Source organism: Spermophilus citellus (assembly GCF_964194105.1).
Source record: "Spermophilus citellus genome assembly, chromosome: 10".
Lineage (NCBI taxonomy): Eukaryota > Metazoa > Chordata > Mammalia > Rodentia > Sciuridae > Spermophilus > Spermophilus citellus.
Window position 1 is genome coordinate 125937745 of NC_138197.1, and position 6478 is coordinate 125944222.

General features: G+C 48.7%; 1 long non-coding RNA gene across 1 annotated transcript; it reads right to left on the bottom strand.

Moving 5' to 3' along the window:
• Positions 1-1076: 1076 nt before the first annotated feature.
• Positions 1077-5007, bottom strand: LOC308658971. Its single transcript, XR_014024263.1, has 3 exons — positions 4558-5007; positions 2341-2503; positions 1077-2230 (listed from the first exon to the last, which is right to left on the bottom strand). It is a non-coding gene; the product is annotated as an uncharacterized lncRNA (long non-coding RNA).
• Positions 5008-6478: the final 1471 nt, after the last annotated feature.

Below are 6478 nucleotides of genomic sequence, written 5' to 3' on the forward strand. Positions count from 1 at the left end.
AGAGCATCCCTTGGGGCCTACCCATTCCTTAGAGTCTTGGCTGTCCTGTCTAATGGCTATCAAACTTAAGGTGTCCCCAAGTGGGTTCTTGATTTCTCCCAACTCAAACTTGCTCCTTACACTCTTCCACATCTTAGTAAATAGATACGATTCCTTTCTTCCAGTTGCGTAGGCCCAAAACCTTGAAGGCATTAAGCCCAGCATATCCAGCAGACCCATCTCCAAAGTGTTTCCCTAATCCAAACCCCTCTCACGTCCTCCACTGGCTCTCTGACCGCCTCTACCTCCCTCTTACTCTCCGCCTGTCCTGCTTGCTTTCTCCATCCTTCCCCGTGCTAAGCACATTCCCAACTTGGGGCCATTGCGCTCGCTGGTTATTTCCTCTGCCTGGATCGCCACCTCCACCCCACCTCACTTCCTGATTCGCTTCAGTCTCTGCTCCAGTGTCTACAGACACCCCGCCCAGCGGTATCTACATGTTTTGATTTTTTGGGGGGAAGTTTAGAAACCACTTACCTTTCAACAAGATGATCTCTGTCTGACACAATCCCTGACGGTCACTGGTACAATAGCTAATATTTACTTAACTCTTACGGTGTCCCGGCATTCCCTCATTACTCTTTCCAGCAACCTGTGAAGCCAATACCACCATCTCCATTTCACATCTGAGAAAACTGAGGCAATGGGAGATTAAGTAACTAGTCCAGGATAACACATTCTAGTTACTGTCACAGCAAGTCTTAGAATCAAGTCCCTTGGCCCTATGGTCCTCACTCCTAATCATTCTACCTTGATCAATGAATCTGGAAAGACTCTCAACATTATCATGAAGGAGTTGGGCCACAATCTCTAAGGTGCTTCCGGTTCTGGTTCTGTGGGTTGTGAGCTTGAGGTTCTACCTATATATAATACGCATAGTATCGGTTAACTGAATAGTCAACTAATTCATTTATCCAACAAATATTTATTTATTGTCTACATGTCAGCTTCTGGACTAGGCTTTACTATACATCTTCTTTAATCCTAAAATGTAGGAATTATGATGTCCATTTTATAGATGAGGAAACTGAGGCTCATAGAACTGATCCAGGATGGTAGAGATATTATTAGGGACAAGATCAGAGTCAGGAAGGCCAGGAAGGGCGGCACACAGCTGTCATCCCAGCCGAGAGGGAGCAGAGGCAGGAGGATCACGAGTTCAAAGCCAGCCTCAGCAATTCAGTGAGGCACTAGGCAACTCAGTGAGACCCTGTCTCTAATAAAATACAAAATAGGACTGAGGATGTGGCTCAGTGGTCGAGTGCCCCTGAGTTCAATCCCTGGTACAAAAAAAACAAAAAAAAGATCAGAGTTAGGGTCTTAGGTTTGTTTGCAATACCCAAGATCCTTCCCTGCCCCCAGCCTGGTTCTCTACTAGCAAGGAGGGGGACTTTAGAGCTCTATACGCAGGAGACCCAGATGAAGCTACTGACAGGCCTATAGGGATGGGGACAGGTGCTGCCTCTTGTCCTCCCAGGCAGGGTTCAGAGTCCACGGGCACCAGCGTGGTCCAGAACGCTTGGCTGGGGCGTTTGAAAATGAGACCTCTTACCAAGTCCCTTTATCTTCGTCCTCTCCTTTCCCTCCAGCCTGCTGTGGTCAGTGTCAACCACTGTCACACAACTTGTGCCTCCTTTGCCGAGGCCCAGCCGGTGATCCTCAGGTAATCCACCAGCAGGAGCCCTTGACCATCAGCCTACATACTCCCAAGGGCTGCTTTCCAATCCTCCATCGCAGAACGCTCTGCAGAGGCTAAGGAGAGCTACAGCAGGGACACGGGCGACAGACCCATCAAATCGAAAGGCTCGCTTATTCAGGGACCAAGCCACGGAGGCAGAGAGTGAGACGGGCTCCAGGGAACTCAGCCTAGCCAGGAAACAGGGCAGGGTCACGTGACGGGCGTCCCCAGGCTGGCAGTACCAATGGAATCACAGGCGCAGTAATGCCGGGATTGCAAAGCTGGAGGCCCGCACCCATTTGGTGGCAGGAAGTCCAGCGTCTTGCTCAGGTTTTCCAAGAACGCCCAGGGGCCCAGGCGGTGCAGGGCCGGCCGCGCTCTGCCCGCCCGCAGGCTGCTGCAGAAGCTCGGGTGCGCCCCCTGGAGGCGGGCCCCCGCAGGCCCTTCCTCCCAGGCGGAGACGTGGCAAACCTCGGTCTCGGGTTGCGGAGCTGGCGGCCCAGGAAGTACCTCCTAAGGGTGGGTTTAAATGAGGGGAGAAGAAAACGTCTGTCTTCGTGCTAAAAAGTCTCCCAACAAAGATGCCACACGGTCCCCAAAGATCACAGACGTTAACTTCATACCTGACGGGCTCCCCGTTTCCTCCAGGGGGCGCGTGCGCCCTGCCAGGATCCCTTCTGGGGTCCGCGGCCCACGTGTCTCATTGTCTCCGCTCCCGGCCACTCGGCGTGCGGTGCCGTGAGTCCAGAGCCGCCAAATAATCCCCCGGCCCTCGAGGTGCGAGATCTGAGAGCCGGACCACCCCAGCGTAGGGCGGGAACAGAATGAGAATATTTAGTGAGCCTTCTTGCATTGGCCACAATTCTAGGACTTTTAACATATTCTCGTGCCTTTAGTCCTCACAACAGCCATACGAGGTGGACACTACTCTACCTCCATTCCACAGTCAAGAACTGAGGTATAGGGAGGGTAAGTAACTCGCCCAGTGTCCCCAGGCTAGTGATGGCAGAGCACGATTCAAATCCAGGTTGTCTTGTGGGGACCCAGCTCAGCCACACACCATGCCGGGCTGTGAGGAGGCTCCTGGAGGTGGCCAGTGGCTCGGAGACGAGGACAGCAGAGATGTTCCATGGATGACAGTTCCTGTGTCTACCTGGCTGGACTGTCGCTTGCAGTCATTTGCTCATTCATCTAGACATTCTGTGGATGTGATTCCTTTATAATTAGTTTACTTCAAGTAAGAAGATTATCCTAGATAATCTGGGTGGGTCTCATTCCATCAGTTGAAAGGCTCAAAGGGTAGAACTGAGCCCCTTTGAAGAAGAAAATCTGCCTGGGGACCGTGGTTTTACCTTGTCTCAAGAGCATCAGCCCTCTTGACAAGCTGCCCTCCCGGCCGTGAACTTGCCTAGCCGGTGCCCACCCAGCACAGAAAACGATTTCCTGCAAAAAGTGCTCTCTACACATGCATGTGTAGTGGTCAGTGAGCATCCTTAGGGATGGGTTCCAGGACCCCCACAGATACCACAATCTGTGGATGCTCAGAACACTTATATAAAATGGCATAGTATTTGCATATAACCTACTTGCATCCTCTTCCAAAACTTAAATGTGTTGGAATTACTTATAATACCTAATACAATGTAAATGTAGTTGATAGACTGTCATTTGGGGAATGATGATAAGAAAAAAGATCTGTACATGTTCCAGGCAGGTACAATTTTTTTCCCAAATGTTTTCCATCTATGGTTGGTTGGCTCTGCTGATGTGGAGCCCACTGATAGGGAGGGTGGGATGGAGCTCTCTCTTCATCTAGCTATATCTGCATCTTTCTATCATCTTTATTTGTCTTACTGATTTTTTTGTCTCTGATTCATCTAGTTGAACTTGACTGGCTCTGACCAGGCAGAACTTGCTAGGGCAGTTCATGACACCCCTCCCTAGGACTTGGTTCAATGCAAGTCCCTTGTGGCCAGCTGCAGCCCTGGAGGGGGGGTGCTCTAAACCGAGGTCACATTTCCATCATCAGTGGGAATGAAGAGTCAATCAAGAAGTTTAGTTCAGAGGCTGGGGTTGTGGCTCAGTGGTAGAGCCTAGGCATGTGTGAGGCCCTGGGTTCAATTCTTAACACTGCATATAAATAAGTAAAATAAAGGTCCATCAACAACTGAAAAAAAGATTCAAAAAAAAAAAAAAATAGAAGTTTAGGGGTTGGAGTTGTGGCCCAGAGGTAAGAGTGCCTACCTAACATGTGTAAGGCACTGGGTTTGATCCTTAGTACCACAGAAAAAAATAAAATAAAGAAATTGTGTCCACCTATAACTGAAAAATAAATATTTTTTTAAAAAAGAAGTTTACTTCAGATGTTGAAAAAAAAGAAAAAGTGACATTTTGGCTGGGATCTACATGTGCTCTGCCACTTTAACCGTCCACCCCACTGCAGGGACGACAGCAGTGGCACTGAGCATGCCACACAGCAGCAGCAGCGCCTCCTGCAGGAGGAGCACCAGCGGCTGCACCTCCTTTTACTCAACTTCATTTAACTTAATGCTCCCAGGCAACTGGGAGGAGGATGGTTTTAACCCTATTTACAAAAGAGAAGCGGAGACCCGAGTGGATGACACGGTGGCTGCAGTCTGCAGCAGTGAGAGTCAGGACGCAAGACCCAGCTCTTTGCCTCCAAGGCTGCCCCTCAACCGCTGCGGCTGCTGCCTCCAGGAAACTCTGACTTCGCCTCCCAGACCCACTGTTTCTCTCAACACTCCCAGAGACCCTCACGCTGCTCCTTATTTGCCACGACTGACCTTTACCTCATGTCCTTCGGTCACCCCAGGACTCACCAGGAGGCCACCAGCTGTGTCACTCTGCTCCAGGCTGAAGGTGCTATTGTCATCCCTGCGTTAGGTTGGGTCATTGCTATTGCCCGTGGGACTCCCACAGGCCAGCTGTCTCCCCCTGCTTCTTCTTCCTAAAAATGCTCAATCTTAGGATCCTCTTACAGTTACAGGTGGCCATGTGACACAAGGAGAGTCTTCTGGGAAAGATTTTTCTTCCTGGCCAAATTAGAATATGAGATAGATGGAGCAGGTGGAAGGGAAGGAGAGAATGAAGAAATGAGAGGAATACAGTCAAGTTCTCTTGGCTGTTTCAGCTGCCCCTTTGCTTGCTGGCTATGGGAGCAATGGTATGAGAATGTGATATCTGGAGCTGTGGCAGCTATGTTGCAACCATGAAGTAATAAGCAAACGATGAAAAGGTAGCATAGTCTGGATTACAGAGAACTTGGGTTCTTGATAATATAGTAGAGCAACTAAGGCTCAGCACAGGAACTGCCTATTTCAAGCTCCCTTGTTATTTGAGGCAATTAAATGTTTTTATTGTTTAAGCCACTTAATTTGAAGGTCTGCTACCTGTAGCTTAAAGCAAATTTTTAAAACTATTATCCTGCCCCACTGGAGCTAGGGAAAATATTTCCTCTTGATCAACATAGTATCTGGACTCAGCAGGTATTTTTAAATACTAGGTAAAAAATAAACAAAGACAAATATTAGATAACACATGCAACAAAAGATAAGACAAACACATAAGACAGAATTAAAACTTTGTGCATCAAAGGATAAAAGTGAGAGGACAATCTATAGAATGGAAGAAAACATCTGCAAAGCATTTCTCTAGCAAGGGCCTTGTGTGCAGAATACGTAAAGGATTCTTATGACTACAACCAAAAGAAAACCACTCAAAAAATAGACAGTACTTGAAGGTCCAAAGAAGTTATTCAAGTTCTTCAGAGGCCAAAAGGCAACACAATAAGGCGCTCAACATCGTAGTCAGTCATTAAGGAAATGCAAATCAAAGCCCTTGGTGCCCTCTAGGATGCCTATAATCTAAAACAGCAGCAACGAAAAAGAAAAATCAAGTGCTTGTGAGGATGGAGAAATTGGAACCCTTGCGCATGCTCCTTGGAATATCCAATGCTGGGGCTGCTATTGAAGAGAATGGGCATTTCCTGAAAAAGTTAAACATAGAATTGCAGAATGACTCAGCATGCCACTCCTAGATATGTGTGTCTCCCAAAGAAATGAAAACAGGCATTCAAACCCCAAATGGCACGTCCGTCACAACAGAGCACCATTCAAGACAGCCCAAAGCTGGGGGCAGCAGGACAGCAGGTGCACAAGGTCTCAGCACATAGCTTCACTTCCGCCCGAAGGGCTTCTCAGATGCCAGGGTGATGGCCTAGGCCACCTCCCCGTACAGGGTCCAGTCAGAGGCTCAGGGAGAGAGGGCGACTCACTCATAGTCATGCAGGCCCCTGGAGGTGGGTCAGCTACCAGCCAGCCTCCCCTTCCCCAGGAATAGGACCACTCACATTTGGTTTCTTCTTCCCCATGGCTCAAGAGGTGGGGAAAGAGCAGATGTCCAGTTTCTATGTGGATCTAAAAATGAGGCTGGAGGGGCCTTCCACCAGCGTCACACATCTGTACGGCATCTCCTGCCCTGTGGGCCAGCAGAATTTGACTCCCAGGTGACGGGGTAGCTGCATCTGCAGAGTACTGTAATGACAGGTTGGCCTTGGGGATCCATCCCAAGTCCGGAGGTGGGGTATCCTAATACACCATGCAAATTCCCTTGGTAACCAAGGGAACAGATATGAATCCAAGGAACTAAATAAGAATCGTCAATCACAGCAAAAGCCCTGCACAAGAGCTAACAGCTTTTAATTGGCTACTGTGATTTAACAAAATTTCCCTTTATTTCCTC